General features: G+C 44.1%; 1 protein-coding gene across 2 annotated transcripts in view; it reads left to right on the top strand.

Moving 5' to 3' along the window:
* Positions 1–25133, top strand: part of PRKG1 (protein kinase cGMP-dependent 1) — a 444044-nt gene that overhangs the window by 386389 nt on the left and 32522 nt on the right. The window lies entirely within an intron of this gene.

Here is a 25133-nt window from a genome sequence, read left to right as displayed (position 1 = left end):
ATAATACTTCACTGCATTTGTTTTCTAGAATTAGGGCCTTTACCAATGAAATAAAAACGCAGCAGAAAGCTTTCTGATGATAACGAGTCTCATTCCAGAGGAAACAGAAAAATATTGCAGCGAATGCATCCGTGTGCTCAGTGGTTCTGGTTTTACATGGTAGCACTAGATGGAAACAGAGGCCTGCGTGTTAGAAATATTAACCGTTCCTTTGGTGTTTGTCTAAATACTTGTAGAAGCCGCTGAGAATACTTTACTAATCCCCGTATGGTCGCTTAGAGCTTCGCATAGCACAGTCATAGACTCATTGAATGGTTTGGGTGGGAAGGGACCTTCAAAGCCCACCCAGTCCAACGCCCCTGCAAGGAGCTGGGACATCTCCAACCACATCAGGTTCCTCAGAGCCCCGGCCGACCTGGCCTGGAACGTTTCCAGGGATGGGGCATCCACCACCTCTCTGGGCAACCTGGGACTGTGTCCCACCGCCCTCAGTCTTGGTGGCTTTAAGCAGAAACTTTGGCCTCCATGAGGGACAGAGAGGCAAAGGTAATATTAAAACATTTTTGCGCAGTTTTTGGGTCTGTACGTTTGGTGCCTGGCACACTTTTGAGCTGTCCGGAAGATTTATCTAAATAGCTTTGTAAGGATTACACCACTGGAAGATGAGCTATTTCTGTCCTGCTTTCATCAGAAAAGGACTTAAATAAGAGAGAAACACTTGAACAGAGTCAAAAGTATTATAAATAAAACTCAGTGATCCTCCTGCTATAGGGAGCTACTGTTTTTTGGAACTACTGGAAATCTTTGTGGGATCATTTGTGGCTTTTCCAGAGTTTCCTGCTAGACCGGTTGTCCTTGGTTGTACCTCACCAGCTCCTACGAGATCCACCAGGAGCTGGGTCGGGCCTGGCTTTTATGTCCAAGGGTTGATAAGGGAAAGGGAACTGAAGGAATGTAGAGGCAGTGAGAGCTGAAGGGCGAGTATGTGGATGGTGCTGGCACCGAGGGAAGGTCTGGGAGGAAGAGGTTTGGGCTCCAGGAGGGAAACACCAGGGAAGGAGGCGGGGGAGCACCGTCTCTCTGCTGCTGAATGGTCTTGGCAGAGCTGGAAGAGGTGTTGCCAGATAAAGAAGTTTAGAATCATAGAATCACAGAATGGTTTGGGTGGGAAGGGACCTTCAAAGCCCACCCAGTCCAACCCTCCTGCCAGGAGCAGGGACATCTCCAACCAGATCAGGTTACTCAGAGCCCTGGCCAACCTGGCCTGGAATGTTTCCAGGGATGGGGCATCCACCGCCTCTCCGGGCAACCTGGGCCAGGGTTCCACCACCCTTAGTATAAAAAATTTCTTCCTTATGTCCAGCCTGGATCTGCCTCCCTCTATTTTAAAACCATCACCCCTTGTCCTGTCACAACAGGCCCTGCTGAAGAGTCTCTCCCCATCTTCCCTGCAGCCCCCTTTGGGCACTGGGAGCCGCGCTTAGGTCTCCCCGGAGCCTCCTCTTCTCCAGGCTGAACAGCCCCAGCTCTCTCAGCCTGGCCTCACAGCAGAGCTGCTCCAGCCCTCTCATCATCTTCATGGCCTCCTCTGGACCCTCTCCAACCAGTCCATGTCCTTCTGATGTTCAGTTTGTTCCGAGGCTGGGATGTGATGGAAGTGGCTCCGAAGTTTTGAAATGTTGGTGTGTGCAGTTGTTTAAACAGTGAGGAGAGGGGAAAGAGGAGAGGGTGGAGGTGCGTATTTCAAAGGCGAGTGAATATTAATTATTTTCCCTGTGAAAGTTAGTAAGCGTGGTACCTGAAAGCTGCGTAGCAAATTCAGTTGACCTGGGAACAGTAATTGTGTCAAATTCAAAGATGAAATTCAATCACTGAACTGTGAAATGGAAGAAATTTAATCCCGCTGTAAGTGAAAAACTCAATGCAGTCTTAACTCCGAAGTTACTGCTGACACCTCCATCCCACCAGCAGCTGATCCACCAAAACAAACCTTTTTTTTTCTTTCCCTTCTTCCCTGTAAAGAATACTTAATCAGTTTTCCTGAAGGCTCAAGTTAATTTCCATACGGAGCTGACAGTCTAAACGTAGTCTGCATTAAACTCAGGATTTCTACCCATATCTTGTCCCTTCCAAGTGAGCACAAGCAGTGTTGGACCACTCTAATATTGGTAGTGTGGTGGCACCTGTATAGCCAACACTCAACTGCAAGACCCTCTTGTCTTGTTTTCTCTTAATTTTGCTGAACACTAAGCACTGAATCAAAGGTGGGCCAGGAGACGCTGTAGAAGAAGAGCAGATGATGCTGCCGAGATGGGGCTCTGCCTTCCCTGCTGCTTCCCAACGTGATGCAACGCTGCCCTCTTTGAGTGCAGCCTACCACTGCGATAAATTACTCTGTAACGCCACGTAAAGGAGGTTTATTTAAAAAAAACCTGATGCTTCCAATATTGTTGATGGATCCTGAGAAACGACTGCCATGTGATAACATTATTATTTTTCCCATTTGCTTGTTCTCAATGCGCTTATTTCTCTTCACAATGCCATTCTCCACTTACGTTGATTTGCCCTCGATTGCCTTTGCTATATTTTCTCGGTGCCTGACTCAATAATCCATTGAACGATGAGAGAAGTGCTGAGCTCTAAATCTTTAAATCACCTTACAAAAAAAAAAAGAGGGGGAAACTGTTCTTGTGATTTAACTGATCCCACAGCTTTTATGTAGATATGGCAAGACGAAAACATCCAAAATATAGGTAACATGAAATTTTGAATATGTGAAGATCTCAGTGTCTGTAAATGTTTAAAGATAAGATCAAAGTCTGATCTTGCCCGGTATATCGGATGTTAATGTAAGACTACCTGGAGATTTAGAATAGGGCTATTATAATTAAATTTTTTGTGTAAGTTGAAAGGACCTCATTCACAGATATATTTAAAATTAATTTTATTAATGAGAATTAAGTATTTCTGTCTGCCCAGCATACCATCACACGCCGACGTTTTTGCACTCTTAATATCTCTTGGGTTTTGTTACTTCATTTTCAGGTGCGATTGTCGGCTCGCTCTACAAAACACATCAAGTAACCTAATTTGTTGACACCAAAACAAGGGCTTAGTCTGATATGGCGGAGCTCAAAAAGCACTTGTGGAATTGCGATGTTGGCTCGGCTGTTGAGTATCTACTGCGGGTAACAGTGGTGTGCCTCCACCCACGCCCATCAGAGCTATGGGTTCGCGTTCAGGTCCGCGTACCCATCTTAGTCTCAGATTAAATCGCAAGCTTGGCCAGACTTTGGCACGTTCCCTCATCCTTTATGGTTTAAGGAGATGCTTTCTGGTAAAGGTGTGTTTGTCGCGCACTGTAGTTTTAAGGGAGAGCTGTTCCTTCTTTCATTTGAAGGCTGTTTCTGTGCAGAAGTGATGTCGTTCGTCTTGGATGGCAAAATGTCGTTCTTGCCGCTTGGAGTTCTTTTAGGAGCTGGTCATCGGAAATGGGCTGGCAGCAGGCCAGTGAACGGCTGCGACTTCTGTAACAGGCAGGGAAATTGCCAGGGAGTCCCTAGAGATGCTGATTGTGGGGGAAGAAAAAAAAAAAGAAGAAGAAAAAAGCTAACTACTTGGCTGCTTTGAAACATTAGCCATCTCCTTAAATTCCCCCAGCTTCCTAGCTTGCTTTCTGATTTCATACACTTGGGGAAATGGATGCCTGAAGTTTAGCTTTGAAAGATGCTTTGCGCTCCCATTATCAGCCCCACTGCTTCCCAGTGAGCATTTGTAGTAACTGTGCGATAGCTGAATTGTTGTATTTTGCATCTGGGTCAGATTGGGACATGAAAATGTTCGTTAAGTGTTGAGTGCCTGTTTAGTGAAGGCCTGACCTCCTGCACACACACGAAAAAAATAGCGTACCAAGGAGAAAAATACAGCTCCAAAGTTCATGTCTCAGGAAAGCAAGACCTGCATGGGATCGCTGCTGCTCGAAATGCACGCTTGCTAAGTATCGAAGCTGACATTTAAAAAAAAAATAAAAGGCATCGCTGTCATCTTTTATTGTCACAGCCTGTGCAAAGGGTCAAGGCCTGCAAGGCCGAGTGCTGGGAGCAGCCTTCCCCGGCTCTTGGAGCGTACGCTGTGCCTCGCAAAGTCACCTCAAAAATGAAATAGAATCTTCTTCCAGTCAACCAAAACAAAACTCTGGTAACCTAAATTTCCTTTAAGTGAACTTGTTAAATGCAGAAGCAAAGTTAAGAGTATTTTCTCTTCTTTCTGTATGTGTTATGTGTTTCAACCTCTTTTTTTTTTTTTTTTCAAAGCAGGCAGATTTTTATCATTGCTTTGTTATCCAGGGCAGCTATCATCTATTGCTCATGGAAATGGAAAAAAAAATACTCAGCGTGATGCGTAAGGGTTGGTGATGGTTTCAGAGGAGGGCAGAAGGAGGTACGAGTCCCTGGAGCAAAAGGTCCTTTCACAGCGAATCTCTTTGAATGGCCTCAAGCGTTTTGCAATATTGTTTTGAACGCGGATGGGGGAAAGAAATTCAATGTTTGTTTGACCTGCTGCATCTCCTAGGCTAGTTAATAGAGGAGCCGAACATAAAAAAGCCAAGCTCTGGGTGTGCCGGGGGCCATGTCGCTCGAGGAGTCAACAGGAGCCACTGATAACAAATTCCTCTTTCCAGTCAGTGAATGTTGGATGTCACAGTTTGGCTTGGCAAAAAAAAATAAATCATGCTCACCTGAGCTATATTAAAGTTTTTCTACTTTTCCACAAGTTTTAGTGGATGGAAGCGCTTAGAAAAGGAATGTTGCTAGTAGAGGGCTCACTCCTTCTGCTGCCTGGGGCTCAGGAGGGGCTCATCTGGGTCTCCCCTTCGGAGATGGCACAACAAGGGTGCTCAGAGATAAACACCACTGGGGTGTTGTATATGGGTGCCTGAAAGCATCCTTAGAAAAAAAATTACTATATTCACATATTTTAAGTCGTATTTTATCACTGACTTCTAAAAACTATTCAGAGCTTGAAATAATTTATTGTTGTTTTAGTATCTCTCTCCCATTTTCAGTGATCTTGTCATGATGTGAAGAATCCTGCTATCATCCTGGCGGTTTGCCAGGGCAATTAAATTGCTAGTTTTCCTGAAGCTCTACATCTTTAATAAACCCCTTTCACTAGGTTTTTTTAGGTGAGTTCTGTTCAAAAGAAAAAAAAATCCAGAAATGCATTCGAAAGGCATCAACTTCAAAAGTGTGAAGAAAGCGTATGGCCTGGTCTTTGCTCAGAAAATAATTTTTTACAGTGGAAGCTGTTTTTCAGATAAATTCAATCTGTACACCAATGTTAATTTAAAATTATTAAGTCCACCTTCCAAGGTTCTTAACCTCTGTGAGATGAGTGCTTGTTGCTCCATTCCCACAATGCAAAGCTCCAGTGTCCATGGAGGAAAATCAATAGCGATTTGGGGTGCTCGGGGGGTTCAGGATCAGGAGAAGATATTTTGCTTGCTCTGAAAATGAGGCATCTAGAAAAAAAATTCTGTTCCGGGAAGCGGTATCAAGCTGTTGATAGACAGAACTCATTGACTCCAGTCTTTAGAATTGATGTGCCCTGTATTTATTTGATAAGGTGTAGCGTTATCTGGCTTTTTCCTTAGAAAGGACCCCGTGCCCGGCGCCTGTTTTATACGTATTATACGCCTAATAAAACACAGCACTGCCAGCTTGGACCTGTTCATTTGTATTTTACGGTTTCGCTCTTTATTCTCAGTTTCTATGGGAACCTGGGCTGTTAGGGCAATAGAGAAGAGAGAGATGAAGAGGGGTCTTTGAAAACATAACTCTGTTTCTCTGCTGAATTGCCGGCGTGGTATACCAGGCACAAACATGCTAAGAGCCAAATAAACCTGCAAAGGGAAAAATCAGGGCAAGTTAATGGTAAGAAAGTTGATGGTAATTGAGTTTCCTCCTTCTGGAAACATCTTGATGGGATGCTTTTGCCCTTTTTGCTTTGCAGATCCGTGTAAGATGCTTAAACGTTAGGTTTGCATTTTCTGAGGAGCTAACAATTTGCATTGCTTGCCTTTTTAGTGGCTATTTTAGTGCAAAAATAAAAATAAATAAAACCTTTCCTTTTGGTATAATTAGTTACAGCTCCTGGCTTGGAAACGTGATGTTCATGTAGATTTCCATACATTTTGCAGAGAAAAATACTCTAGTTCTTGTATTACAGTATATCATTAGTACCTGCTGCTTCAGTATCTCTCAGGGAATCGAGGTGAGTAACGAAGATGAGCTGAAATAATTAGTAGGAAATAATTAGAAAACCCTCCTCAAGGGCACATGGGAATTCCTTACAAGAGGTTTGCATTTCAGTCTAATTTGAAAAAATAGGAATGTAATGCTTTGAATACAGAATGTGCTAAATATGTAAAGATAAATTTTACGTCTTTCAACAGATTTAAAAACTACTTGATTTGGCAAACTTTGCAAGGATATAAGTAAAAAAAAGACTTTGGAAACAGTGGGGTTTGGGAGGGGTGATGCCAGTAAGACTTAGCAGCAGTTCCCAAAAGGCGTCCGTCGTTTGTTTTAGCGTTCGTGTGCCTCAAGGTGGATGTTCACAGCTGTGTTCCTGGAGATCTAGAAATGTCTGTAGGCAGCGAGACATTCCTCGCAGAATCGGTTGAAACAGGGGCACCCTTTGGGATGCTCAGTGTTGTCTTTAGGCTTTTTTTCTCACAAATGCTTATTTTTAAGGCCAAGCAGGCGTGTTGGAGACCAGCTGCTCTATGGGCTCCCTCCAGAAGTCGTGTTTCTCTGCAAGCTGGTGTGGCAATCACGTTGAGATAACACTTCTCTTGACAGATAGCTTTCATTCTTGCTTCTGCCTGCCTTGCAGTGGCTTCAAGTTGGTATTGCTGAGTTAGGTTTAGTAAGTCGTAGCGTGAGATGAACTTGTGTGGCTTCCCTGCTCCCACCGTTTGGGTCTGGAAGGAACAAGGCAGCCAAAAACCTTCTCAGTTGTGTTGAACGACACCATGAATAACCCTGCAAGTTCTCTGTCCTTTGTCTTCCTGGTCTGAAAAACAACATTTAAGATCCAATCCAAGGTACTACATCAGAAATTGATACCATTGTATTGTCTCCGTCGTCCCTTGTTACAGCTTCAGGGTATATCTCAACATCTGTGCTTCCTGGTCGCTTTGTTCTTGCAGTAAAACGATTTTAAAATTATCTTTCAAAACAATGTCCAAAAGGGGAGTGGTGAGCGCTTGACCTCTTAACAGAGCGCCTAGAAGCAGTTTTTTAATCGTGCCAGGAAGTTGGTTTTGTGGGTATTTCTCTTCAGCCACCTCTTCATAGTTGGCGTTATCCCCATATATCTAAAGCTGTTTGTTGGCCATCAAATCGCCTTTGCAGTTTCTACCAAAGGTGGGAATACATGGACCGAACCCTTGTTCAAACTGAATTTTCTTGGGGTTTTTTTTTTTTTGCAGTGAGAGAAAATTAATTCTCCACTTCTCCTGGGCAAATCTGTTACACTTAATGCTGTTATTTCTTTGGGTCATACAGGCATGACTGTCTATCCTCTGCAGCCTTTGGAAACATCCTTTTGTGGTTCTTTTTTTTTTTTTTTTTTGTTCCAAAATAAGAGAATAAATAAAATAGCAACTAGATTCCCTTCCGGTCTGCTTCGTAGGTATGTTTCAGGATTTGTATTTTGTAGATGTTTCTCAGGGTAATGGTGCAGCAACCTTGGCCATCGGCTCTCCATCGGTCCTTCTGGTGCTGCACATCCCTGTGGTGGGAGAGTACTGAGACTCGTGGAAGGACCCAGTGGTCTTCAGAAATAGAGTCTCTTGCCACCTCCACTGAGAGTCTGGACCTGTCCGGTGGCCTGCTGGTTGGAACGATGTTGACAACTTCATAAAGGTTTACTAAAAACGTAGCCAATTCAAGTAGAGTAGCTTACTGGTATCTGCTGTGGACTAGGATACTCTTGGGGATCTCCACTGGCTGTAGAAGACATCCAGCTGATAGGATTGCTAAGTCTGACCTACCACTTTGTAGCATCATAGCTCAGATCCGTAAGTGCCAGAGAAGAGATGATTGCACGAAGACGTTGACTGTGTAGAGTAGACAGTGAGGACCCAGGTAGCAGATGTAGCCCCCTGTTTGTCTCCTGAAATGAGATCTGGGCTCCTGATTTGGGCAGCAAGAAGCCTCTTGACCCCCCTGATAACCACAGGATCTCTGCTCCAGCCCCCGCAGGAAGAGCTGGAGGAGGAAAACTTGCAGTGATCTCAAACCTCTGCCCTTGAATTCGGAGAGGTCGCCGGCTGTGCACTGGTCGGTCGTTTGATCTACTGGATACCCGACCTTTTGGTTTGCGGGGGAAACATAATCCCTCCGGTTCATGGCTGCTGGCTCCCACACACATCCGAGCGTGGGATGCCAGAGCCTGGGACTCCCTCGCTCCTTCCCAAAGTGCAGAGCTGCATCTCCCCTGGTCTCCTCAGGCTTTTGGTTTTCCCTCATGCAGCTTCCATCTGAAGTTGTCCTAAGTAGACACCTAACATCAGTTAGTGCTCACGGGGAGTATCCAAACCATGTCATGATGCTTCCAAGCACAGACAAGCTGAAGGTGGCTACTCCAAATTGCAGGTGTCTTTGGCACGCCTCTTACCCCTCGCTTCAGCCGTAATGAGGAACTGCTGTAAAAATGAGGGATTAAATGAAAAATATCACAGAGGATGGGTTGATGCCGCTGCAGCCCCATGGTGTCAACAGCAGTAAAGCATGAAACTCCAGATGTAAAGACAATGTAGTAGGAAACACCGAGCCGCCGGGCAATATCTGGGAATAATACCTGTTCGAAAAGATGTGGCTACCAAAAAGGCCCCCATTTCCTTCACCTTGGAGACTAAAAAAAAATCAGCGGTGCATAGGCCTGATGTCTGACAGCCAATATTTTTAGGTCGTAAGTGTCCGGGATCACAAAGAAACGTCTCCAGCCAACATTTCATTGCTTTTTGAGAGGGCAACCTGCACTGCGCAGCAGACGAATGGAAAAGCTGCATGGTCGGTAGAGAAATCAAGAGAAATACGGGAATAATGTGAAGTATTAGAGTAGCTAAGCAGGAAATAAATATCAGGGAAGGCAAGTGCGCACAGAGGGCAGCGTGTTTCAACGTAGCCGCATATTTGGAGCTCTGTCAGCTTTGGAAATAACGCGACTGCTGTCAAAAGGGCTGTTGCGGGGTCTTGCATAGCCTTGTCTAGAAACCCTTGAAACCCACTCTACTAAAAATAAAACACCCACATATTTGTGTGCCATAGTAAGATAAAACACTGCTACCTATTTAAAAATATTTTTTTTTATTCAGCCCTGCTGGATGCAGACATTCCTAATTCCCTCGTATCGCTCTGAAATGAGTTCTGCCCTTCCCTGGGTTGCCTGCTATCAATCAGGAGTTGGCAGTGTTCAACGCTGAAGTGCTCGAGAGTAAAATTTCACAAAATTACCTTTGCTTGGCCTGTAGCTGAGTTCAGGCCTTCTCTAATTCATTTTCAGGCAAAGGGAAGCTAATTTGAAACCACCACTGCTAATTCCAGGAAAAGAAGAAGGCATTAAGTCTCTTTTGGGAGTTTCAAGTGACAGCATGGCCATTAGCAGAGGGGAAATGCGGGAAGGCGATCTTTCCTACTCATTAAAGGAAGCAGGTGATCCTCTTTGAGAACAGAAATGGACTTTCGGAAAATTTTTGTGTATAGACTGACCACCACGTGATTTTGGAGAAGTGTTTGCGGTGCAAGAAATCCTCGCTGTGATCTGGGCTTTGTATCGTATCATGGCGTAGAGGGGACCATCCCTTTGTGACTGCTTAAGTTTCTGTTGGAAAAAGCAGCTCTGGGCATCCCTGAGCCACAAAGATTTTTAAGATTTTAATTTTAAAAACCTTGACTTTATTACAATAGAAGGAATGGTGGCACAGTCGTCCTCTTACATGGGCCAAGGGGGATGCCAAGCAATGTTTCCTGGTCCCAGAGCTCTTGTTGGGGAGCTTCTCATGAGGTTCATCACCACCAGGATTGTTTTGGTGTGCAAAACTCTACTCCTTCATGTAACACCTTTACTGTAGCTCCTGCAAACCCATCAAGCCTTGAGAGGCTGCAAGAGGACTCCAGGAAATAATCACACTGTGCTTGCTCTGCTTCTCCATGTGCTTCCTCACGGCTCTTCTCCAAAGGAGATCCTAAGCAAAATAGACCTTTGACCTCATCCCAGATATCCCACAGGTGAGCTGTTCTTGAATAGGTCTCCTAGCGTATCTTCATTTTACAGATAAGGGAAAAGATACAGAGAGACTGAGCGAATTAACGAGAAGTCAGAAAAACCAAGGCAGAACTGGAGCTGGCACCATCCTACTCTCTCCTGTCTTCAGTCCTCAGATGTAAACATAGCTGGCGGAGAAGGAGACAGAGTGGAAAAAGCTGCACCTGTGGAACTACTTCCCGTTTAATGAGCTGACAGAGAGTCATTATAGGAAATAGCAAAAAAAAAAAAAATTGGTATTTTTTTATTTCAGGTGTGAAATAGTCTGTAAAACTTAGGTACTTAAGCATGGAGAAGAATTCTAAAAGCAGATCATTACCCCAGATATTAACTGTTTAGGTAGTTCCCCCGAAAAAAAAAAAAAACTATTGTAGTGAAGTAGTGTCTCCCTTTATTAAGTAAATCTTAAAAATGCCAAATTGTAGGCCACTTTCAGGCCAGAGAGCCCCAGCTTGCTCAGTCGTTATTCGTGTAGAGGCATTTCCCGTTGACCAGCCCTATCGCCTTTCTCCGGGTCTTTCATGGGTCTGTTTTGCTGGGGAACCTTCTGAGATGCCTTTTGGAAACCACACTCTGTCAAATAGGTCAATCTTATGCTTGACCCCTTCCATAACTCCAATATGGCCCTTTCTGGAAGACAGTATATCTGTTTTTTCTGCTCTTGATGATCATTTTCACCAATAAAGATACGAAGCCATAGCTCCCCAGATCATCTCTGTGAGCCTTTAAAAATATTTTTATCACCTCCTGGGGAAGCAATGAGGATGTTAACCTGCCAGTCAGCACATCTATACGTCCTTCCAAGACATTTACGCTACCTGTAGGAAAAGAGGGGACCTTGGAGCACTGCAGGTGATGCAGGGGACAGAGACAGAGGGTGCAGGTATTGATATGGGGTAAACTGGGAATATGGGAGTTGTTTTGTGAAAATTGTGATGTTGTTTTGAAAAAAAAATGAAGCTACTCGTAAAAGGAGGAGAGGAAACCAAATTAAAGTCTGTAAGTTTATAAGAATGTCTCCCAAAGGCAAAGCCTGGATGAAGCTTGTGGGTGTGTGGCAGTGAGCTGAAGGGTCGCCTGTGGAAACGTGGGGTATTCCTGCCCTCCAGTGGAAGGATGGGGAAGTGCCTTTCAGAAGTTGTCTCGACTGGAAAACGGATGGGAGCCTGCAAAGGGATGCTAAGAAACTTCCAGGAAACTCATTCCTTTTGACGCAATTTCCCCTGAATCACCATTGGTGTTTCTCAGCAGAGCCCCTTGGTCCTCCATAGGTTCACCTGCCCATACGTGCTGGTACACCCATCGTTACCTTGACTCAATAGAATTCTCCAAATCTGGGGCACTGAACCAAGACGGTGATGTGTAGCCAGTGACATTTCAGTGTTGTACTAGGGGAGCATGGCTTGGGGCTGTGTTTTCAGAAGCACTCAACCACACGAGTCGTGTTCAGCTCCTGGGATGCCACGAGCCTTTCTCCAAAATGAGCTGAGTACGTGGGCAATGTGTCAGGAAATACTTTCCTCCGTTAGAAGAGAGACAAATGAGTTGTTGAACTGCTGTGATGTGAGGAGTTCTGAGCCTTCCAGCCTGCTTGTAATTCCTGAAATGAGACAGCTTGCGTCACTTGTCAAGCCAAGGAGTCATCCGCAGTAGAAAAACTCGGGAGTTAGGGTGATTTGTTTGGTTTTGGGGTTGTTTTTTTTTTTTTTTCTCTCTCTCTAATTAGCACATGATAATGTTCAAATGTTGACAAGGCACTTGGTAGTTTTCTCATGTGGTGAATTTAGGTTTAGCGTCAGTGAATAAGTGAGAGGAACGCTTTTTCCTCCTGTTAGCCGCCATGTGTGAAATAACGCCTGACTAAAGCTTCCTTTTATCTAGTCAAGACAAGTCGTAAGATTGAACAGCTCATCTCTCACCATGTAGAACACAAACAGACTTCCAGATCAGGCACCAGGCGCTGTGAAACACAACTCTGGTTTTTTTAATGTTATTATACATGATGAGTAGGGGCCTTGAGTTTCTCAATTTATTCCAGTTCTACACAGATACGTTGGAAGTGCCAATATACGCGTGGCCTCACTGCATCAGGATGTAGCTAACCCTGTGTCCTCTCTCTGACCGTGCCCAACAACAGGTGTCTAGGAAAGAAAATAAGAGCGTAGAGGTGCTTCTTGAGTTGTGATCCACCAGTCTCCAGTGACCTGGGACTCGGGGACTTCCTGCGTATAGGCACTGTTGATATATTTAGTAGCTTAGCTGCTTTCCATGGCACACCCAAGTCTTAGACCTTTGTCATCTGCTACCTGAGTTGTCTTTTTCAAGGAAGAACCGCCCCCCTCCCCCCCCCCCAACACAGTCATTCCTGCAACAGAAGCCAGTCCAGACCTGTGCTCCTTACCATCACACTTCTCGGTACCTTTTCCAGTTCTACTCTATAGCTTTTGAGATGGGGGAAGGCGGGTAAAGATGGATGAATCAACCCACTACTGCATGTGTAAGATCGGGATTTTTTTTTTTCACTGATGTTCATCACTACATTTCTACAAGACTTCCAGTGGATGCATTCTCTTGTCCCTCGGCGTCTTTAAGTCCTTGTGCAATTTTTCACTTTGGGCTTTTGTTTCCCATGTTTGGTCATTTAATATCCTTGACCACTGTCATTATTTTACTTACTCCTTTCCTTTTATAGATCATCTGTAAAGATGTTGAGCAGGAAAGAGTTGAGCGCTGTTGGCCTCCATCCGTTAGGAAAACCAGCCATTTATTACTGTCTGCTGTTTCCTATTTTTAACGTTTTTTTAGTCAATGCAAAGACCTTTCCTCTTATCTCACAACAGCTTAATTTCTGTAATAGCCTTTCAAACCTTGTCAAATGCCTTTTGGAAATACAAGCCAACTATATCGACCAGATCTCTCCTGCCCATGTGCCTGTCAACTCCTTCAAAGAACTCCAGTAGACTTGTGAGGCGTGTTGGCTCTTCCCCAAAGAAGTCAGATTTCTCCATGTGTCAACAAATTCTGTTAGGACAGATGTTGCGCTTAGTCGAGTACAGCGCTCTGGATCACGTCAAAAAGCCACTTCCGTCCCTCGGCAAGCAGGGCTGGTTACAAACCACAGTTGGTAGTTCACCTTGAGTTCATGCAGAAGTGCTGGGTGAACACCATCTGGGCCTGGAGATGGGTTAATGTTCCTTTGGTTGACTCCAGTCCCCTAGTGACACTTCAGTTGGAAGCGGTTTACTCTGGTGATTCCCCTGGGAAGGAAGATTGCGGTGGGAGGATCTCCCCAAGAGCTTCCATGTTGAACCCAGGGGTAAAAAGTGCACTGAGCTTTTCTCACATGGCTTTGTTCTTCTCAGTATGCTCTTTCTAGAGCATGAGCCTCTGGAGACCCTGCAGCCTACAGGCAGACTCCTTGCTGCTGCCGTGATTGAGAAGGATTTATTATTTGTTTTTAAGGCTTTTGAAGTTGTTACTTGCTTTTTTTTTTTTTTTTGTCCTGCCTTATGGTGGTTTTGCTTTCAACCGGACAGAGTTTGATTCTTTGTTTTCTTTTTTTCTTTTCTCTTTATTGATTTGTTTGAAACGCCTTTGTATTTGAAGGATGCCTTCTTGCTTTTAATGTAGCCTCTCATCCTGTTGTTCAGACACACCAGCTTCCTTTTGACCTATCCTAGGTCTGTATTTGACAGATGAGATGTTTGCTCCACACTTCCAGGTATCTACGTGCTGCTGCTAAGATTTGATTCTCCTAATCAACTCTTTTAGCTTTTCTTTGAATTCCCTTTTTGAATTTTTAAGTGTGAGAGTGCTGCTTTTATTTTAAATCTCTTTTCAGACCTCCAGCCGTGTTAAATCTCCATATATCGTGGTTTCTGTTACAGGGAGTTTCTTCAATTCTTCTGCTTTGAAAAGGGTCTTGCGTATCATTCGGCATCGGGTCACAAGTTTTCTTTGTTCTTGGGCCATCTGATTAGCCATCTCCTAAAAAATTTGTTAATGGTGCCTAAAAATTTAGACTTGACAGATAGTATATCTAGAGTTCACTGTGAGTGTCTCGTCTTTGCTGAGGTCTTGTCAGAGCTCCTCCGTTAGATCACAGCCACCCTTGCCCGTCTGATGGGTGGTCAGTAATCTCATTCTAATACTCTTTCCCTGTTTAGACTGGAATTTCCACCTACAGATGATCTGCATGACTTGATAATTTGTTTTGTTGACTTGATTTAGCACAACAAAGCATTCTTTCCTTAGGACAGGCTTCAGGTTTCCAGTGTCTTCTGCAGCAGCGATGGTCATTTCGTGCATCCTGTATGTTTGACATGCCATAGCCTTGTTGAGAACTAGACCTTCTAGTTCTCCCATTCTCCTTTCTTAGACCTTTTTTAGATGTTTCTGGGATGGTGCATGCACAGTTGCTTTGTTTTTTCTATTTCTCCAGCTTTTCTTTCAATTGGCCCTTCATTTTGATGATTTTTCTTGACTTTTACCAGATACTGGCCTTCATTATTTGTGTAGAGTTGTTAAGCTCCAGGGGAAATTCTCTGCCTCTTATGGAGTCTCTCCCACGTGAAGCCAAAAGGACCTGCATGGCCCAAGACATTGACTTTGCTTTCAAAAGCGATACTCACACAAGAAAGCAAAATCTTAGCAGATAAGTCCAGTTAAAAGCGGGTTTGACCCAGGGTGAAACCGGGATGGGGTTGGTTATGTGGAACCCGGTTTCACTGATCTTTTCCCACAGTTTCATCTGTCTGCCAGAATAAACAAGTGGAGTGAAAAACCTCGCTTTGTGCGCACACGTACTTGCTTTGTAAGGGAAAATCTGCTTCCTGCCTGCTCCCACTTTTTCAGTAGGACTGTATGTAATATTCCCCTCCTCCCCGCCTTCCCCTTATATGTCACCTTTTTTTTTTCCAAAGTAAATTAGAGTGAAACATGCCAGATGCAACAACTTCCACCAGCAGTGTTGGTATGACTGGAGCCTTCTGACGTTGGCCAAATTAAAAGCTTGAGGGTTTTGCCATAAAGTTTAGTTGCAGGGATTTAATCTGGCAACCCCAGTGCCAGTAGTAACTCTTGCTGGTTATCTGTGGACATTTTGGAGGAGCCACTGGGTTAAGAGAACATCATCCACCCATCTGCTGCAGCAGCATCTCCCGGTCCTATCACACATGGGTCTACTTGAGAGTTTGGATGAGGCTGCAGGAAGCATTGTAGAAATGTCTCTGGGCAGCCCGTGGAGAAGGGACACAAGTTCACTCAAGGTAGACCTCCACTTCTTAGCAGCCATCAAGCTGGAAACCATCTAGCAAGTGATTTGTTCCCCAAGGATTAGGGCCATTTGAAAAAAGAAGTGGGGGCAAAACGTTGTGCACGCTGTTGTCTGAATCCCGTGGGACTGGAACAAACGTGCAATAAATAGCGAACGCGGTGGGTTGGACATACCTCTAACATCAGCGATATATCAGTCTGTTCTCCGTATTCTTTTTAAAAAGTCTAAGAGAAGAAAACTGCAACCAAGTCTTACGGTCTGAGGGTTGCTGTTGCCATGGTGAGCCTTTACTTATGCAGGCAACACATTAATTAAGGCTGGAGGCAAAAGGGCCGTTTAGTGTTTACGTGCTTAGATGAGCGGATTTGGGCTTCATGGGATCTAATTAGCAGTTTGCAATTAGATCCTGAGATTTTCTAAAGTAGAAGAGCAACGAGGAGAACTAACTGATTGGAGCAATTTCAAGCTGTCATTAGATTGACTCTTCTTTGAGACCGCATCTCACTTTCCAAGGTTGTAACATGGACGTGACTCTTCCCCGATGACTCCCAACCAGTTGCCTGAAGATAACTTTGGTGTCCTTCTCTCGTACGTGGTGGCACCTTTGAACCAAGTTTGGTAGTGGGGTTTGTTGACATGACAGAGGTCAACTGGGGTTTTAGTGGGAAGTGCGTTTTTCCTGGGTACTTCTCATAAGCATGGCCTTCCTTGGCGTTTTACAAAGGAAAAAGTCAGAGATCTGTAGATGTTTCTTCTGAAAGGTGAAAGGGAGAACCCTTGAGGCCTTATCTTCCAAATAAATTTTCTTGTCTACAGATCCAAACTGTTAAATTCAGAGCTAATGAGGAGAAGAGAGGGCAATTAGTAAATTGTCTCCTGGCTTCCCGTAATACTTTTTTTCCTTCTAAATTACTGAAGGGCAGTTAGCATGGGAGGTCTGTTTTTCACGGACTTTGCATTACATTAAAAGTTAGGGTGTGAGTGCTACAATAGAATTTGGTATACCCAAACTAGCTGAGTTAGCTGGCGAATCTGGGGATTTAAACCCAAATTTTATCTTGCTAGCGACCCCTGATTTGGGAAGAATTATCCAGGAATTAATATGCTATAGGCAAAAAAGTTCCTGGCGATCCTTTGGTGAACGGCATTTGACTCCAGCCTGCAGTGGGTTGTTAGATGTTGTGCTGCAACCCAACAACATAAATCTAATATTTTATTCTGCAAGGTTGCTTAATCATATAAGCAAGAAGTGTGCCAAGAGGACCATTAAGGCATAATGCTGTGGGATGCTGGTGTAGCAAATATTTAAAAAGCCAGCCGATGTGCACTGCACACTCCCGTTTATTCCCATCAACCAGGCAGGAGAGCTTTCTCTTCGCAATGCACGTAGCTTAGAGCGTGATAACTCTCTTCGTGATTTGATCCTTACACGACACTTCTGTTGTGACGAGCGCAGCTGTAGGAAAAATAAAATAAAATATGAAATTTAAAAAAATGAAAAAAAAAAAACCCACCAAGAAAATCTCAACAGCTTTCGTGGAACTAGAGATGGGGTGTCCAGGACATGAAACTCTTGGTTGCCTGTAGCGAGCTAAAGCATATAGCTACCTTTTGTCTAGTGGGTATAATATTTCAGCTGGATATCCTTAAAAAACTCACGGTAAAACTCAGAAAAACTCCAGTACCCCACACCTGCTGGCATCGAAATGAGATGATGTTAGGGTGTGTGTAGAGGAAGGATGGTAAACCAGTATTCTTCCACCACGCAACTGAGACAATACCCATTGCCCGCGGAAAAATGGTAGGGATTTTTCTAACGAAAATACTGAATTGTCAACTTTACAGAAATATGTGATTTTGGAGTGAGTTTATCTGGGGAAATAAAAAAACATTGATAAAATTACATTTTTAAATGATCTTTCGTTTTCTATTTGATGTTATTTTCAATTAATTGCAATTAAGATGCCAAAGTTGGAGTGCAGCGTTTGAGCTGCCATGAAAAAAATCATTTGCTTTTCCTTAGAAATTTGTTTAGCATGGAATTTCAAGTTGTGTTGCTGCCTGTCTTGGAGTTGGAAAGTTATTCATGTTTAATTTTTCCACTGTCACCAATGAGTTTCCCAGCCAGGTTAACCCAGCATACATACACAACGGTGCTATCGGCAACTATTTTGGGTTCAATCCGTCACTGCTGAGCCAAAATATGGATGCAGGGGCAATGAGACAGTTTCTTTGGTCTCCAGCTAGCAACATGCAGAGTTTTTTTTAAAAAGACAAGAAAAGGAAGGAAAAAGAAGAAACAAAACCCCTCTCTAAGCAATATCTTTTAATACTGTACAGAACAGGAAGCACCACCAGAGGAAGGAATACTCCACATCCTTCCTTCGCCCCTTTTAATTAAAATTGATTCAATCTTGGGTTTGTAAGTTGGTCTGTCCTGTAGAGCATCGTGTTTGAACTATTTCAGGACGTTCTCAGCATCGGGGATATTGCAAAAGTGCAACTGTTACTTAAACCAAAGCCGAAAGCAGGACTTCCCAAAGCAGGACCCTGGGGACGAGTCCTGTTGGGAGCATCAGGCTCTTTCGTTAGAAGTTGAAGCAGAAGCGCATGCATCTAGAGAATTAAATATGCATTTCAGTGATGACCTCCTGTTGACTTGCAGTGCAAAATGGGGACCCAGTTCCCTAAAAACCACCCTGATAACCTTGTGCTCTATTGAAAGCCCTCTGCTTCATGCCTGTACGGCATTCTCACCCTCTGGTCAGCTGGCGCTTTATATTCCAGTTTGCTTGGTTCTTTCACCAAAGTTTTGGCTTATTTCTGGCACATGAGCATTATGTGCATGCAGGCAGTTGACAGACACCCACATTTACACAAATCTGCTCAGACTAGATATTAGGAAAAAATTTTTTACACTGAGGGTGATGGAGCACTGGCCCAGGTTGCCCAGAGAGGTGGTGGAAGCCCCATCCCTGGAAACATTCCAGGCCAAGTTGGCCGGGGCTCTGAGCAACCTGATCTGGTTGGAGATGTCCCTGCTCCTGGCAGGGGGCTTGGACTGGGTGGGCTTTGAAGGTCCCTTCCAACCCAAACCCTTCTATGATTCTGTGATTCTTGGTATGTTTAGGAGTTCAGCAATGTTAGCCTTGAAGTTAAGACATTTTAAAGAGCCTGGATGATGAGAAGGTCTTTCTGAGATGTTTTAACTGACTGTATTTGAGTGTGTTCAATCACATTTCTCGGTGAAATTTGTCTCCATGCAATGGCAAGTCATCAAAGCCCCATAATTAAAAAAAAATCTTCTATTTGCTTAACTACTGAAACAACTTACGATGAGCACGGCTTAATATAACAGCATAATATCATGTTCACGTTCTAACTGAAAAGTAATGTGCTTTTAAAATTGGGGGGAAAAATTATTTATCTGTTAGCTTTTTATCTTTATGTTTTTAATTTCAGATCTTCTTCCCCTTCCAGAGGAAGTTAGAGATGCCATAGCTTTAATGTCTGTTTTAGCTGCCACTCAAATATTCACTTTCTGTAAGAAAATCTAAACCAGGAGGTATGCTATTGCTCCTGACGTGAAAGTCGTTAAAGGCAAGTACACTGTGAATTCAAGTGCCAGTGGGTCCAAGAGAAATTCCAAGCCCAAACAACACGAACTTGAAAAAGAAAGCCATCCTTTCTTTTCGATGCAATGGTCCATGCAGCTGTAGCTTGCAATTGCATCGTCGCCACTAGCGCATTGCTTTTAAACATCCAGACGAAACCTCTCCTGCTTTGGATTTTCAGTCAAAAGGTGTAAGATGTAGAAGGAAGTGGTAGCAGCTAAATCAGGAGTTAAAGCCACTGCACTGCTGACCTCAGAAGGATGGTCTGGAAGAAGGAGACCTGAAAAGCTGGGTTATTAGTTAGTCTGTCTGCAGATAGATGTAGATAGATCGATACACACCTTCTACTTTTTCAGTGTTTGCAATGAGGAAGAGTGGAAGATGAGTTTGATGTCTCCTCCTAGGTCTTCCTTGGTGTAGATCCTCATCTGCAAGGAAGTCCTCTCTTACAAGTCTGTGGGTAGCGCCGTTAGGACAGCAAATACCAGGCAGATAATGTGCCACCAGTCTGTTGTCTCTGTGAGAGGGCAGAAAAGTCCACTTGGATTCAGGTCAAATGGGTGTTAGTGCTCCTTGGTAGATACAACTTGGGGCCAGGTGGGCGTCAGCAACCTTACTGCCGATAGGAGATCTCACAGTCATCTTGTGCCGGTACTTTTATCCAACAGCGCGCTGTCTTTGATCGGCTTTTTCTTGCTTTCACTGCCAATGGAGATGTCCTGGAATAATTTTGTGATCCTGTATTTGTGAATGAGCTAATAAATTGCAGTGGTGTGACAGAGCTTGAAATTAATTCGGCTTTTCTGTGATGTTGTGCAATTGATAGTAAAATAGGTAAGGAGCTGGTCGTCTTGATATTTTTGTTCTTACCCATACCAGGGTTTATCTGAAAGGGACATTTGGAAGTTAAAAGGTGCATATGTGCGTCATGAGAGAGATTGGCATCTGGTACCCCAAGGAGGAAACACAGAACATAGGCATTTGCTGTACAGAGGGATGGTATTTAGGAAATAGTTACTCTCTGCTATCACCCAAGTGTGATTTTGGGGAAAACATCTCCGTTTCAGCTAAAACAAGTCCATGGAGAGTGCTCTTCACCTTGCAGGATCAGACTCGTAGAGAAGTGTGGTGAGCATGTTACGGTGTTCCCCAAAGAGTTTTGGGTTCATACCCTTGGGTTTGTTTTTTGACTTGTCAAGGGACATCTCCCCACCCCCGAGAGGGTACTGGCCCAAATGGATTGATATCTGGAAGGAACACTAGATAAGAAGCGGGTTGCATGCGGGGTGGGACCTCTGAGAGGACGAGTGGCAACACACCATAAAGAAATACAGATTTGTTCTCAATGCCTCTAAAGAATTTGCTTTCAGGCGTTCGCAGGCTCTGGATCTTGCTGGTTGTGTAAAATACTCTGTCGCTGTGCCATGCTTCTGTCTGTTGCCTGAATGTGGCTAAATCTTCTGAGCCCCACTCAAACAGGGCGTAGCTGAAGGTAAGGATCTCGTGTGGGCGTGACACGAGGTGCTTTTTATTTCGCTTTCACCCATATGTCCATTCATAGATTTCCCCTCGTCCAAAATCGCTCAGAAATTCGTGAACCTGAGCTTTTTGGAGTCATCTCAGCAGGCGGGGAAGAGGGCTGGCAGGTGCAGAAGGGAAGGCATGGGAGCCCTACCACCATTTGCTGCATCTGCTCTTCGTCACGTCGCTTTCAGATAACGAAATGTCCTCATTACATGAATTCTATCCATGTCCTCTGCCACCTTCCATGCATGTTTGGAACTGCTCCTCTCTTAATAGCATGAATCCAGTCCAGAAACCCTGCTGTGGCTTCAGGGTACCAGGCAGATCATAGAATCATAGAATCATGGAATGGTTAGGGTTGGAAGGGGCCTTCAAAGGTCATCTAGTCCAACCCCGGTGCAAGGAGCAGGGACATCCCCAGCCAGATCAGGTTGCTCAGAGCCTGATCATTCCAGATGAACAGCAGCTGGGGGGCCATGAGTAGATTTGACCCAAGTGGGTTGTTTTGCGAGGGCTAAAATACGTTAGGTTCAGGTGTATAGAAAAAATAGTCACAAAATTGAAGATTTGAGGTCATTTTTGCTTTCATTTCTCACAAACTCTTTTTTTTTTTTTTTAAAGTGCAGCATCGGTTGAAGCAGCATCCTAAAAAGAAATCAGTTGTATCTTCAGAATCATAAGGAGATGGACCGAGAGAAATCTCTTATTTAGGGGACACAGAGACAGAGTTTGCTTTTGTGTTTCCTTTTTCCCACCCCACCTGCACCTCTTAGGCTCATTGCACGTGCGTCTTCTTGTGGGCTGGGTCTGATCATGACCATCCCACTATTGCAACTCAAGTGATTCTAGTCTTTGTAGAGATTCGGTATTTCTATCTGCAGAAGTCTGTTGCCCCTACGATGGGTGACAGAGTCATCAGGCCAGCCAACAAACCTACTGCTAAATGAGGAGGTGTCTGTCACTGAGGAAGGCTCCGAAATTCTGATTTTATCCACCCGAAATGGTTACGTTTGCTCTTATCAGGGAGTTGGTGGTCAGTTCCCATTTGGTTGCAATTTCCGTCTAGCTGGCAGCACGCAGGTGGAAAGAAGCCAAGTTTTCTATCAAGATGACAGTTTGTTAACAGATGTGTAATGTTTTCCAACACATTTAGCTCATGTGATAGGAATCGTGAGCTAGTTGACTAAAGCTGAGCAGTTGGGTAATGGCAAACCTTTGCTCCTTGCATTTTTCTCATTTATCCTTTTTAGCTGCCGAGGTAAGATGATTCTCTTCTTTTTTTTTTTTTTTTTTTGTATTTGTAGTTTTGGGAGGAAAAGCTTGAAATGTGTTTTGGAGTAATCACCATCCCAGGAGGCAGTTACTCAATTAAATGGTTAGAAACCTCCGGCAGTGCACGAAGCCACATATTTTCCTCTCCCGCTCTGCGTAACAGGCATTGTCCAAATGCTTGGGCTGAGGCTCCTGCGCTGCTGTCTCCAAGTGTTTACTCCTAATCCTCCACGAAACTCTGATATCTTGCATGTGATGTGTGTCCATGCTGAAGAAGAGGCTTAATCAAGGCATTTTAATGAGTGACTCTTCAAAAATATGTATTTTATTTGGAAGGAGAGAAAGAAGTGGTGGTCCCAAGCCCCAGCTCTTCCATAGGAGGGCCCTGATACTCATTAGGATGAGTTTGTTACAGGAAATGACTCATTTCAGCAGGTATCTGTCATTCAGATTTGGAAGAAACCTTGGAGGAGACCTTGGGAGGTTCTGCAGGATGCTCACGTTTGACCTAGATCTGATTAGCTCCTCCTCCATGCTGTTTCCTGACATCCCCTACGGATGTCAGGAGGATACTTCTCCTCTTAGCTACAGGAGTGAACTATAAGCTCTGGCAGGGGTGATTTGGTAGGGTAGGTGGCAAAGTCCGGTTTCCATAAGCAAAAGACGTTTTTCCCATAGAGTGGCGAGTTATTTCCACCTCACAAGTTGGGTCAAACTGTATCTACCATTCATCCCACCTCTGTTATATTCCTAGGGAATTTCCCAAGCATCCTCCCCCGTATCTGAGCGCAGCAGATTTCCTCAAACTGGTCCAGAACCGAATGCTTTCCTACAGCCACACCAATATTAATTTTTCAACTTCTTTTGTATTTCTTTGCCCTGCCTTCGCAGTGCCTTGAAACGATCTCTTTTCTTTTGGAGGTGACAAAATTAAGACATCACCTGTGTTTTTCACTATAATTTTGTACAGCGAAGAGCACGAGCTGCAAAACCTTGGGAGCTTCTGTTTCAGGAGCAGCACGCTCAAATTAAGGCAGTTGAAGGACAAAATTCATATTCTGAATTTCCCAGTGAGGATTATAATCCAGTTTCTCATTTAGGAGATGGCTTGGGAATATTTGCGTTTCGGTATTTTTATTGAAGTGACTGAAGAGATTTATTCTTAAGCTTTGCAGGGCTGAAGCACCTAACTCTTCTTAGTTTGTAGGATTTTGATTTAGAAGTGGACTTTGACCTTTGTGGCTGGGAATAAAACAGAATTCAGATGTACCCTCTGTTACTACGCATCTGAAGGGCTGGCTTGCTTGAATTTACACGCGGCTTGGCTTCGCTATGTGTTTTTGGAATCTCTTTTGGGTTTTAGGTGCCTGTTGTAGGAAACTGCATCCGATTGGTCTTCATTGTATGCTTCATTGCGCTTGTGTGTACTGACTACACGTAAGCAGTCTGTCAAGGAGAATTAGCCAGGAGATTTCAAAAAGCAATCACAATAATGCTTACATGTACATTTTTTTAAGCAAAATAATAAATTAACACCTTTTTTCACTTTAATAAAACCATCAGCAGAGCATTCGACTTCTATGACTCAACACACAAAACGATGAAGAAGTTGGGACTGGAGTGGGAATATCCCGTCTCCTGTTGAACCAAGGGATTTTTAGGAGAATTGGTGGAATTTTCAGGGGCTGAGGCTATGGTCCTGCTTGCCTTGGCAGCACCGTGCCATGTCGTACCTGTTTTTTGTCCTCTCACATCGTGTGATGTGAACTATACATCATTATCGTAGGACTTGGCTGTCCTTCAGGATAAGAGGTCCTCTTAGACCCCTCTTTCTCCCATATGTTTTTGGAGACCTTCAGCCTTCTGACACGCTGCTCTTTGGCATCTCTCATCCCCTGCTTGCTCAGCGTTGAGAAATCTTCAGTATTTCCCAGGGGAGAAGATGGGGTAGTTGGTCCCCTGCCTCCTTGGGAGCATGAGATGGCTTCCTTCTGCTCCCAAGCCTTGGGCCAAAGTAATGCAGGGCTTCTTGACCTGGAAATTTTCCGTGCTAGGATTTCATCTTCCTAGCAATTATAAATCATCAAGGGTATTTAACTGGTCTGTACATTTATCATGAAAATTAGACCCATCTCATTGCTCCGTTACCCCTAAAATGATGTGTCCGCCATGATTTAGAAGGGAACGCATAAATCCGTCTTCCATTTAGCAGAGGTTTTTCCATGACAGGTTTAGCGTGCACCTCACGAGGAGCGTTGAGGAATCGATAAGCGGCTGTGGCCCACAAGGTTATCCCAAGTTCGAAGCAGGCTCGGTACTGATTGGTTTCCAAAGGCGGATGCATCACGCTGCTGCGGCCACGGGAGCAAGGTCACCGAGAGGATCTGGTGACAGCATAAATAATAAAGCAGAGCTTAAGTAATTTGTCGACAGTGCAAATAGGAAAAATTGGATTTGGGGCTTGGTGATGTGACCTTTCACATTTCTTGACACCTCTTTTTATTATTTTTAACTTGAAAATTTATTTTTTTTTACTCTTTCTCCCCCCGTGTCATTGCAGTTTTCAGTAGACTAAAGAAGGTGGTTTGAAAGGAATCCGTCTGTAAATCAATTCCATCCCATTATTGAATTAGAGAAAGGCGTGACGGACAAGGTGCATTAAAAAGATAGACAGGGGATACGTATATATGGTCGTGGCCGACACGATGGTATTTTATCTTTACGCTAGTGTTATCATGCGCAACTGAAGCATCCAGGTGAAACAGCAGATTATGGTCTGTCTGTTAATTGTGAGATACGATGGCTAAAATTAAGTAGTGAAAGCCAAGCCAGCTCTCCCGTTAACACCCTCCATGCCTCTCTCCATCATCTGTCAATGCTCTTTTCCCGTACAAGTCAGTGTCACCAGCAGCCAGAGGTCGGACGTGCACGGGGACTTCTCCGGCAGCTGAATGTCAAACTTTATTGAGTGGGTGGATCCTGTTCATCCATTTCCCCTTCGAGCCTTTCTAAAAATACCATAAACCTTGACGAGGAGCTATTTTGGAGGAATCATATTCATGAGGATAGTCATGGGAAGCTTATTTTGGCAAGCTTGCATGTGTTCGATTTGC

This window comes from Chlamydotis macqueenii, chromosome 7 (assembly GCF_036417535.1).
Source record: "Chlamydotis macqueenii isolate bChlMac1 chromosome 7, bChlMac1.mat, whole genome shotgun sequence".
NCBI classification, from domain to species: domain Eukaryota; kingdom Metazoa; phylum Chordata; class Aves; order Otidiformes; family Otididae; genus Chlamydotis; species Chlamydotis macqueenii.
Note: the sequence above shows the minus strand (reverse complement) of the source record. Positions and strands in the feature narration are given on the sequence as shown.